The sequence below is a fragment of the Pseudophryne corroboree genome, chromosome 1 (genome assembly GCF_028390025.1).
Source record: "Pseudophryne corroboree isolate aPseCor3 chromosome 1, aPseCor3.hap2, whole genome shotgun sequence".
In the NCBI taxonomy this organism is placed as follows: Eukaryota; Metazoa; Chordata; class Amphibia; order Anura; family Myobatrachidae; genus Pseudophryne; species Pseudophryne corroboree.
The window spans coordinates 836,455,016-836,467,707 of record NC_086444.1 but is presented as its reverse complement, the minus strand read 5'-3'; the positions used below and the strand labels follow the sequence as shown (position 1 = coordinate 836,467,707).

At 44.5% G+C, this 12,692-nt stretch overlaps 1 protein-coding gene across 7 annotated transcripts in view; it reads left to right on the top strand.

Moving 5' to 3' along the window:
* ARHGAP24 (Rho GTPase activating protein 24) overlaps nt 1-12,692 on the top strand; it is a 1,566,862-nt gene that overhangs the window by 1,180,329 nt on the left and 373,841 nt on the right. The window lies entirely within an intron of this gene.

The following is a 12,692-nucleotide window of genomic DNA, read 5'->3' as shown; positions in this document are numbered from 1 at the left end:
TACCCTGAGGTGGGAGAATGTGTCCTTAAAAATTGCAATTCTGTCTCTACGGCTTTATTATATTTGTGTATTTATTTATCATGGGATGTTTAACTTTTTCATGACCACTTATTTTATTTATATTAGTTAAATATGTTGATACAGCTTATACTATAGACCATCTATAAAAATATAAATACTGTATTCCACACCGTGTCCAGTGTATAAAAAGACCAATGTGTACAGGAATGTCCAGAGTCGGTACTAAGTTTTTCTACCGCTCCCCCAGCCTGTGTGGGGTATACAATTGGGTGCAAGGTTTTAGCCGAAAAAAGCCTTGGGAACCTTGCACCCAATATTGGATTACCGTGGGTATATGCGCTCCCAATACCCATGGTATCCAGTTAATAAAAAGTGAATGAAAGGTTTTCTGCTTTGAAAATCCCACGGTGTTAGAAAAAATCTTATGCTTACCGGTCTGGTGGTCTCCGCGGCTCCCAGTCATGTCCCCTCCACCTTTCCACTAGGAAGGTGGCTGCTGGGAGGGACGGTGGTTGCTGGGAGATGTAGTTCTTCCAGCTGCTGCCTCCGGACACACACAGAGGGGTCACACACACACTGGGGGTCACACACCTGACAGGGGTCTCACACATACTACTGCTTTAGAAGTCCGGATCCCGACAGGCTGGGGGACACTGGCATATCTATAATAGTTGCAGTGTGTGTGGTGCTCATGGGCCCCTGAGTCCAGAGAGGGCCCCCACCACACACGTTTGACCCATATTTTAAATACTTACCCCTCCTGAGCCAGGCGCCGGTGTCAGCAGCACTCTGGAATCACTGAGAAAATGGCACAGCGGCCATTTTCACGGTGTTCTGTGCATGTGCAGCAGAGAAATCACTGGGAAAATGTCCACCATGCCATTTTCCCAGTGATCTGCGCATGCGCAGTAGAGTCCGGGCCCGCTAGTGCTCAGACTCTCCAGCGCTGCTGGCAGAGAGACGGGGGCCCGAACAGAGAGTCTGCACAGGGGTCTCCTCCTCTCTTAAAGCAACCCTGCTGGAGGAAGAAGACACTGAAGGTAAGTAACTAAGTACTAATTAAGCTAACTTGGAAACTTTCAATTGCTTAATTAGTCATTAGAGGGGGTGCCAGATCAAGTCCCGATAATTTTTCCTAAAAATAAAGATTTTAGGAAAAATCAGACTTGCTAAGGGAAAAATGGTATGTTTGGAATGGATGAAGTATGTGTGGTTCATTACAATGCCCCCGAGTCCCACACCGCACATGCTGCATTCATTTTTTTAATACTCACCTCTCTGAAGTTCCCTGTCGACGGTCGCAAGAGCACAAATCAGCGGGAAAACACAGCTCCCATTCTCACTGCATTTTGAGCATGCTCAATAGAGAAATCAACAGGAAAAAAATGGCCACCGTGCCATTATTTCCGGAGATCTGCACATGCATATTACAGTCTGGGCCCCTAGTGCTCAGACTCTACAATGGGGCCTGGACAGAGGAGGATGCACACGGGCCTCCTCCTCTTTTAAGACGCCCCTTTCTGTGGGAGCAAGAAAAATGATGTGATTTCTATAGAAAATCTGCCCATTTTCTCTCCAGTTGCATAGGAAAAACCCTGCAGCTACTGTTAGACCCTGGGGCTGCTGGAAAACAGCGCACAATTGTATATGCCCCCATTCATCTAGTTTTACCCAGATAAAACCTGTTTCCTAACATTGCCCATGTACTGTATCTGACTGATGGGAAACGTTAGAAAATGAATTCAGTTTGTCCGATTACTTGGCTTGTCTGATTTTAGAAAATATGGGTAATAAGCCAAAATCAAATGCTTCTGTGTTTCTACATTTATGGGAAATGCCTATAAAAGTATTTTCAGTCCTTTACAGCAGCTTTGATCTCAGCGCTATTAGACATTTTTATCACAATAAGACGTTCCTGTATTGTTCTGTGAAGAATATAGAGATGCTGTTGACAGCTTTGCAATTTATTGTTTTGCAGTTCAACAGGAATGTAATAAAGTATGATGGTGCCCAAGTGCACTTGGATAACATTGCCAATAATGCTGTTAAAAAACTGTAAAATGAAAACTTTGTCACAAGCAATAAATCTGTAAGAAATACAAGAATTTTTTTTACAAGTTTTATTTTGGCCATGTACAAAAAAGAAAAAGAAAAATGATAACAATGGTAAATTATTATTTTTTTGTATTGCCTTTCTGTCATGCTCTCATGCCAGCAGTATGTGAAATTTATTGTGCCAATTTATTAAAGTATTAGAATTTACACAGACAGACCAGCAGTATATCCTTCTGGCTAAGTCAGAGGGGGGACCAGACAGAAATAAGGCAGTTTGTTTAGTGGAAGATAGGGAATCTGATCATAGACCACAAATAACAATTAAAATGTGATAGTGTTGTCAGGACTGGACTGGTTTGTGTTCCCAGACTGAAGTCTATTGTAAGAGTGGAAGGAAAACCTGAATGCAAGAAGCTAGGTGGTTTAATGAAGTACTTGCACATGGACAGGTACTGTACACTGATAGTTCGGTGTAAAATCTAGAAGATAAGGGTAATGGGCCCTACACGCTTGCAAATTTCACTGAGATTTCACTGAACGATACTGTATGAACGTTCTCGTTAATTAATGAACGAGAACTTTTTCATATCATTCAGTGTGGAGGCAGCAACGGTGAATGATGCGCGGCCCTGCGCTCGTTCATCGTTGGTGCCCAGTTGCTAATGCATGCAGGCCAATATGGACAATCTCGTTCATATTAGCATGCAGTGCTATGGAGCCGGGTGACGGGGGGAGTGAAGTTTCTTCCCCCGCCGCCAGGTCGCCCGCTGGCCGTATCGGCTGTCGGGCACCTCAGCGTCACATCGACATATGTGTAGGGCCCTTAACTCTTGTAGCAGAAGATCTATGATGCTAGGAAAAGGAGAACTATCACTCCCTGTGAGGCTTGACGCGTGTGCGAGCGATTGATTGTCCATGTACACTAAAGACACTGGTTCAGAACCTGGAAGTTCATTCTTACTCCTCTGTTATAAAAAAGTGGTAAGGCATAGATTCCGGGTAAAGTGTCCAGAGCTATGCAATTACAATGTGCAGTCAATCCAGGGTAACCCCAGAGGGTGCCCTTAACGTGGATTTTTGTTTGCACCCTTCAAAGGTGCAAACAGAAATCTACATTAAATACACCCTCGCCCCCCCCCCCCAACCTGTGTCATCATGATGTCATGTCTAGGGGGGTGGAGTCACCGGCACTAGGAAGTAGAGCACAGCCTGGAGCTTTCTTAGGATGTGTTAGGTTCCTGGTGCTCAGAACAAGGGAGATGTTATGAAGCGCGTCCAGAGCACCAGGACGTAATGCTGGGAAAGGGGAATGGAAAGGGAATAGCCCCTGGCGCCCTATCTCCGTTGTCTCGCCCGTGCTGTCAGTACACTCTTGCGAGACTATGGTTGCTTGAGCCCATGGCAGCCGCGTTTGAAGGGCGGATTACGTCTGCCCAACTTCGATGCCCCCTCAGGTCTTAATGAGAGACAAAAAGTGAACCGAGACAGGGTGATAACAAGGGGCCCTCTGACTAAACAACAAGGCCAGGGGCTACTAACAAACCTAAAACCAAAGTATGTGCGGCTTGCCGCCAAAGGAAAAGAACAACAAAGGAAATGCTGACCACACGCCGACACAATACTTTTGTGTACCGGCGGTGACAGCATAAGCAGAACCCTCTGCAAAACACCAGTGACAGAAATAATAAGGGAATACAGTGGCCTAGGCCGACGGACGCGGCAGTGCCGCTACTCACGGAACCGGTACGAATACTGGCAAACGGACAGGAACTCCCAATGCTGCTGACACAGACTCTCAGAACTGGAGGACAGGCAGAATCCCAAACGACAGACCGGTGGACACCAAGAAGCCAGAAACTTGACCAGGCACAGGCAAAGGCACTGGACCTCAGGACAGGAACACCTCACGGCAGGACACGGGATCAGACATAGGAATCGACACAGGGACTGACACAGGAATCGACACAGGAAGCTCAGGAACTAGCAGGAACCAAGCTTAGAACTCAAGCAGACTGGAAACCCAGAAATATCACCAGCGTCTGTGAATAGCACTGAGCCAGCATATAACAGAGAGGCCTAATTAATAATCTCATGCAGCTGCCCTGTTGCATGACTCCAAACTGACAAGATGCAATTAGCAGCCAGGTGAGGCTGAACACATGGGAACAAGCTGCAATTACACAGACTCACCAGCGGCAGCAGCCAAGAGTACTCTTAAACAGAGCAACGGGAAATCCTGGCCTGCGAAACAACTTATAAACATAAAATACCTAACTGACATGCAAAACAGGAATGAGCCACAGCCGTGGCTCATAACAGGATGCTACAGGGTGCATGCCAAGAGTGTGCTTTGGACGCCCCAGGTGGCTCTGCAGCAGTGCTGCTGGCTGCAGGGTGACATTGCTGGCATCCTCCAAGCCTAATTCAGGTGCTGTGGGGCACTGACGATACCGGCAACAGTACCACTCGAACACCCCTAGTTAGTGGGCTTGCAAACAGTAATTACTTATAGGCCCTACACACTTGGCGATATTCTGAAAGATATGAACGATCTCGTTCATAAATGAACGAGAACTCGTTCATATCTTTCAGTGTGGAGACTTAAGCGATGAACGATGCGCGTCCCCGCGCTCGTTCATCGCTGGTCTCCCGTCGGCTGTGCATGCAGGCCAATATGGACGATCTCGTCCATATTTGCCTGCACTTCAATGCAGCCGGGTGACGGGGGGAGTGAAGAAACTTCACTCCCCCCGTCACTGCCCCCCCGCCGCCGGGTCGCTCGTCGGCCGTATCGGCCGTCGGGCACCTCGGCGGCACATCGCCAAGTGAGTAGGGCCCTTTAGCTCTGGGCTATTAACCCAGGAGCTAAAAGCCCGCGGAAAAGTCCTGCTGCAATCTGAATCCCCCCCAATGGACTGGGCAATGATTTCATTAAGCTGCAGAAAGTAAGTGGAATTTAGGCATACTGTGAGTGGAATAAATGCATCTTTATCACATCTAATGTACGCTAAGTTCATGTATTTTTAGATATTTTCCACTTTAATCAAGATGTTTCTACTTATGTCTCTTCTATCTCCCCCCGCCCCCATACAAAACCCAAAAACCAAGAAAACAAAAACACTACAGTGTGGTAGACAGGTCGGACACGTAATTTTGTGTGTGTAATTTTTCTCACTGTTCATTGAGTCAAAACAAATATACCTTAAGTATACTTGGCTTGGCAACATTTAGACATGCAACGTATTATGCAACGTATTCCCAATGTTTTATCTCAATCTTCTAATGTTTTAGCCTAATAAACCATAATTTAAAAGGCCAAGCATAAGAACAGATAGTAAGCATTGCACCTACTGTAGCATGCAAAGAACAAGAGTTTAAAGTTGGTCATTACTGAAAAATAGGGACATTTGCATGGACAAACATTACCAGACACAAATCTTTTATTAAGACTGCTCCTGGTAATTAGAAAAAAAAAGAACGGCATATAAACAGTAGTACACAAAACAGTTTTAGAACTTGAAAAATAACTATATAATATAATGGCAAATGAATGAAAGTCAAAGGCCGAAGAACTAGCATTTTTCCCAGAAAAAAACACAGGAAAGGTTAAAATAGCGACATTTATTCCCATGAAAACTCATAAAGTCGCCTAAGCACAAGGAAGTTTTACTCACATACCAACTCTTATTTTCCAGTATTTGATTGCTTTGTCAAGCAAGAAATACATATAATTGTAATGTAGAGCATTGAGAATTACTATAGACATAGACTACTGTTATACTCTAAGATGCTCTCTCTAATTTATTTATGCATACATTCTATTCTGTTTATACAAAAATTTCTCCCATGAAGTGTGGAGTTGCAGTAAATAAAAAAATCACATTTTTGAATCTAACCCCATGCACTCCGTGTACTAACTGTTCCTAATGCACTCGTAGGGGCTGGTTGAGCCGCATGCAAATGCGTACACAGTAGCTTGTACTGGCGGTCACCCATCTGCGAGGTAATGTAAATGGCCTACAAACTCCTTCCCTGGTGTACGTACATCATTGTGGCCGAATGTACAAGGACTTTTAACCACCATCGGTCACACCACTGAAAATTGCACCAGCCTTATGGCACATCACGTGCAGTTACGCCATCTGACCACAGTCCTCCTATGCTTGCAACTGTGCATCTGGGAATGAAGCCGCTTGTATTGTCACAACCGCGACACCCATAAAGCAGGATTTTTGTTAGCAGTTGGGCAAAACCATGTGCACTGCAGGGGAGGCAGATATAACATGTGCAGAGAGAGTTAGATTTGGGTGGGTTATTTTGTTTCTGTGCAGGGTAAATACTGGCTGCTTTATTTTTACACTGCAAATTAGATTGCAGATTGAACACACCACACCCAAATCTAACTATATATATATATATTATCAGTATCAGTGTGGGAGAAGAGTAAGACATCTTCCAGATTTGCTATGAGGAAGGCATCACCACTAGAAAATGTCTCCTGGCGAGATAAAAAGACCTCTCAGCTTCATGCTCAAAAAAGAGGCCGAGCCAGAGATAAGTGCTGAGATTTATGACATAATCTGAGACTTACTGTAGTGAATTTTTCTTTAAATGTGCATTTTATTTGCACTGCAGATGGCAGGCTTCGACCTTAACCGCACAATTAGTTTTAAATATGTACAAAGTCGCAGATGAAGCACCACAGAATATGATGTGAAAAAAGCCATGGCCGCGGCATCATAGCACTTCATATATAGATTTAGACTCCTTTGCACATAGATGTACAAGTGTCGCATATCAAATTAGTAAGTGGAGTCTCATTTAGCAGTTTTGTTTTATCCAGTTGTTGAATTTGTGCGACTTAGATGCACATTTGAGAAACAAAAACACTCCGGATATTAATCTCTAAGGAGATGGAGAACTGTACATCGTCGGGGCTGTTTTGCACAACTGGAGCAATAGTGTATGAGGACACATCTGTAAGAAAACTTGGTGAAATAAGCAATTTTACTATTGTTTACTTTCCCATGAATAGAGTGAAGAGTCAAAGGGGTCTATTTACTAAGCCTTGGATGGATATAAAGTACCAGCCAATCAGCTCCTCTCATTTTTCAAACCCAGCCTTTGACATGACAGTTAGGAGCGGATTGGCTGGTACTTTATCTCCGTTGACTTTATCTCCATCTAAGGCTTAGTAAATAGACCCCTAAATGTCTTTTCTACAGCTTAAATGCTGGAGAAAATATGTTTTTATCGATTTACTAAATAAGGGTTCGGTACGATTTACTGGCGGCCGGGATGCCGGCTGTCGGTATACCGTCAACGGCATACCAGCCGCCAGTATGCCAGCAGCGGGGCAAGTGCAAAAAGTCCCCTTGTGGGCTTGATGTGCTCACCACGCTGTGGGCGCATCACTGCGCTTGCCACAAGTTCTATTCCCACTCTACGGGTGTTATGGACACACACAAGTGGAAATAGTCCTGCTTGGCCGGTATTCCGGCTGCCGGCATTGCCAGGTGTCAGAATTCCAGCGTCGGTATCCCGAATGCCGGGATCCCGACAGCTGGCAACTTGAATGTATATCCTAAACAGATGTTTTTGTCTTTCATGGTGAATAAAATAATAAAAAAAGACCCTTTTTATGGAAATAAATATAAAATCCTCAAAGAAGTGAGGCATTAGGACCCCAGAATGATACTACACGTAAGCAGCACCTGTGTCTTAAAACCAAACCAGACACATTATGTAGGGGCGTTTTAAAGGAGAAGGGGGCCCGTGTGCAGACTCAGGGTGGGCCCCTTCCTCTCCATTTTGCAGTAGACTCTGGCATTGTGCCAGAGTCTACTGCATCTGTCATATTCCAGAAACAAAATCACTTCTGCGCATGCGTGGTGGGCATTTTGCCGGTGATTTTTTACAGTGGCTGCAACTCCAGCATGGGACTCTGGAAAAGTAAGTAAAAAAAAACATGGGTACAGTGCGTGCGGTATGGGCCCTCCTGGGCTAGTAGGACTGTGTTAGTGTTCTAATGCAGTGGTTCTAAAACTTTTTTGAATCACGGTACACAGAGTATCAGAATTTTTTTTCACGGAACCCCATGGCCAAAAGATTCTTATTGAGAAATTAGAAAGAAATATAATTAAGTAAATTGTGTTTAGATGTCATCCTTAGGTTCAATTGTGTGGTGACGGACAAGATTTGCTTTTGTTTGTTCACATATTTTATGATTGACAGCTGCTAGCACTGGTTTTGCCTATTACATTGACCATAACATGTTTTAATTGGTCCTGGAACACCAACCCAGGGCACCACTGCAAGTGTGCTGAAGCACCCCAGGGTGCCACAGCACCCAGTTTGAGAACCACTGTCCTAATGAATAGCTACTTACCAGTCTTTTCAGCGGCGATTCCTGGAATAACCTCAAAGGGTTGTTAAAACAATTCACAAGGTGCAAGGTCTCTTGAATTGCCCCCAAAGTATAGGTACCAGGAAATAACCCATAAATACAGTACTGAGTGGTATGAGAGCCTTGCCCTGGGTATCTCTGACTACATGTTGCAGTGCACAAAACAATGCCTGTGCAAAGGGACAGATATTTCCTCCTGAGAGATGCACCAGGGGCTATAACAGTATCTCTACACATTCTTGAAGTTCAAAAACGTGTTGCAGTGCATACTCCGCCTAAACAGCCATCCATGCCAAATGTTTGTGTCTGTCTGTGAGCCTCTTGGTGATCACATTCTCCCATACATACTGTACATACATGCAAGCTTTGCTGCTGCAACAGGAAGCCATGGAATAGAATATATTAGGTCCTTAGCCCTGATGAGTTTATGGATTGTCATTGGTGTCCACAAAATTGGATTAACTCCCTCCAGTTGGTATCCGTGTCCAGGTAAAATCTGGGAGCCTTCTAGTTGTAAGAGATGAACTCTTCACTTTTCCCACCTGGGACCACAGAGGAGTGGGGAGTGGGGAAGAGTTCAGGATACTGCATTGCAGGATGATCAGCCAGACAAATGTTTTTCAGCTCTCATCCCATACAGATAATGGTGGAGATATCAGGTTTCCCATTCCCAGCTTTGTGTGACTTAACCCACCTTTTGATATAGAGGCCCTCAAGGACCTATCTTCGGTGAAAACACTTGTTTTTGCCAGTAACAGCGTTTTGTTTTTTTTAATCATTTTAATAAATATAAGTGATAAGAACAGAAACTTTAATATTGATTGCAGAAAAATACAGGAAAATATTTTTAAAAAACTCTATTCCTGTAAACTTCCCTTTCACTGACTGAGAATTTCCGGCTGTAAACACTGTGGGAAAATAGTTTGAGTCAACAAATGCCTTGCTGTTTTCCTCTTGAAGAGTCACTTGCAATCTAGTGTAAATTGAATCAATGTGTTTTGTATGCATGGTGCAGAGAATACATTCTAAAATAGTAATACATGCAGACAGTGAGCATATGGCAGGGGAATCCTTCCCAGTGAGAACCTAGCAGAAGAATGGAATGTCTCAGGACCATCCAAATTATTATTTCTAGTGGGTGATTTATAAGATAGACACCATGATGCATACATAAGTGAATAATGAAGATTTCACCATATACACCTATATTCTTAGACATGTTGATGAACCCAATGTTGTTTATAATACTGAAAAATATGGCAAATGTATAAAAATTTTAAGTAGCTGCAGAACAGTACATCTCCAAGACCTTTAGCAAAATTTAGGTAGGATGCCTCTATCCTTCAGGGTCCCCTTTGATGATCTCTTCTAGGCATGGGTGACTGGCACAAGACCTCTGTTCTGCTGATGTGAGAGAGGATACCACTTCAGACCCCATAGCGGCTACACCCCATGCACCCACTGTGGGTCTGCCAGTGGCTCCAAGGGGGGAGTTTGTGGCCAAACTGGTGGATTGAAATAACAGACCAGATGACTATCATTATTATATTATCATAATTGGAAAGCATATTATTCTGATTATCTAACTGCACAGTGGGCCTGATTCATGCTTTGTAAGTAATGCAAAAAGAGCTAGCAACAGGGCAAAACCATGTTGCATACCTCCCAACTTATCAGATGTGCGGCATGGGACAAATGCCCCCCAAATTTGGGGGCATAACTTAGTAACAAAGGGGCATGGCTTCTAGCACAATGTCGAGCTGGAGATTCATGCCTCCTTTTCATTATGTTGGGGGCTTGCCCAGTACTCCTGGAGCAGCTGAAGGCCCCCAGTCTCTCCTGGAGCCGACACATGTGCCCATCATCCAATCTCCACTGCTTTGCACTGCAAAGTAGCGGTGTCAGTTTATCCTCCACAACCTCTCTAACCCCCCCCTCCCCCCTCCCGCCGGGAGGACAATGCAACCCATGGGTGGGAATGCGGGACATTCCTAGAAACCTAGAAAAATGGAATCGGAAACAGTTGGGAGGTATGATGTTGCACTGCAGGAAGATAGAACATGTGCAGAGAGATTTAGATTTGGGTCAGGTGTGCTCAGACTGAAATCTAAATGGCAGAAAATAAAGCTGTCCAATATGGAGAGCGCTCAGCTTGTCTATCTTCTGTAAGCCCACTTCCAGACTCTTGTGAAACTTAAAAAAGATACACAAGTTTTGTGCTGTGTACTGTGCTGCGGCAGGTCAGTGAAACACAGCGGCATTGCTGATTCCCGCACATACTGTATATTACATACAGCATTGCATGTATGTTTATATGTGCTGACCGGCTCCCCCTTGCAATGTGTGGTCGACACTGTAGCCCAGGAGCAGCAGCCGCTACTGCTTACAAACATGAATCATGGCCTCTATCTCTTGTTTGAAAATTTTTTTTCCCAGTATCACTATTTTTCCTGTATATATTCATATTACATTCATATTTGCACTGTACTATTTAGCTTCTATATGCAATTCTAGATATGAAGCTTAGCCTTTGCTTTACCATTGTATGCTGCCATGATTCCACACTGCATTTGCATACCTCCCAACTTTTTAGGATTCTGAAGCGGGACCTCACGCGCTACATGAAATGGATGTGGCTTCGTATAAAGGGGCATGGCCTCGAGGCAATGCTGCAATCGCGAGCCGCGGCCCCCGTTCTTGTCACTATGGGGGCATGGCCAGCGTTCAGTGAGCTGCTGGCATGCCCCCTCTCCCTCTGTCTCCAGTGAATGGACGCTGTGCGCATATGCACAGCGTCTATTCACCCTGCTCTGCAGCGAGTGCAGGAGCCTCCCAACTGTCGTCCCCCCCCCCCCCCCCACCGCGGGACACTGCTGCCCGCAGGTGGGACAGCCGGACAGTCCCTAAAAAACAGGACTGTCCAGCGAAAATAATAGAGCTGGGAGGACCATAGCCAGCTTATTCTAAGCTTATTCTACTGGGTGATGTGGCTGGGCAGGACTGGGAGCATTTAAGGCCAAACTCCACTTGCAAAACTTAACAGTATTTGGCCAACTGAGAAAAAATGTTTACCAGAAAAATGTCATATCTGTCATAGAGACATAACAAAGGTATCATCTGTATGAGCACTCCAGGGGTTAAATATGGCAAACAGAAAATTACTGTGTTTTTTGTGACACATTTTCAGCTCATTATACTTTCTCCTCATTATTTCTTGTGGAAATTTAAATGTCTAACTCTAATATGTTAAATTCAAAGGATGAGTGTCAACCTAAACTAATACACACTCTCAGATGAAGACGTTTGTTTTTCATAATTAAATGTCTCTGTGAACCTGTTTTGACCCAAACTTGTCTTGCTATTCCTCTGTACATTAAAGATGCTTGGGAAGTATTTTCTACAGTAACATTGGGTCAGGGGTGTTTCTAGAGAGGAGGAGGCCCGTGTGCAGGATTCGTCTGGACCCCCTACTCTCTAGCCGGCATCGCTGTGACTCAGCGCACTAGAGTCCCCTAGGGACCCTAGCGTTGTCCCAGAGTCTAGGGCGCATGTGCAGATCACCAGGAAAATGGCACGTTGGCCATTTTCCCAGTGTTTTTTCTACTGTGTATGTGCGAAACACCGGGAAAATGGCACCGCAACATTTTCCCAGTGATGTCTGGAGCACTGCTGCTGCGCCGCGAGACTCCGGAGGTTAAGTATTAAAAGTAATGGCGCAGGGTGTGCAATGTGAGCCCCCCTGGACCCCGGGGGCCCGTGTGCACTGCACACACTGCACCCATTATAAATACACCAGTGCATTGGGTGCTAATGTCATCAGCATTAAATTGTTCAATTCTATCTAGTGATTAATGTTTTGTGCATTTATTATGCAAAATATTTAGCATTTTAAGTATAGCACCAAATATCTATCTATCTATCTATCTATCTATCTATCTATCTATCTATCTATCTATCTTTATTTATATATATATATATATATATATATATATATATTTCTCTTACGTCCTAGAGGATGCTGGGGACTCCGTAAGGACCATGGGAATAGACGGACTCCGCAGGAGACATGGGCACTAAAAAAGAACTTTAGGTATGGGTGTGCACTGGCTCCTCCCTCTATGCCCCTCCTCCAGACCTCAGTTTAATACTGTGCCCAGAGGAGACTGGGTGCATTACAGGGAGCTCTCCTGAGTTTCCTGAAAATAAAGTT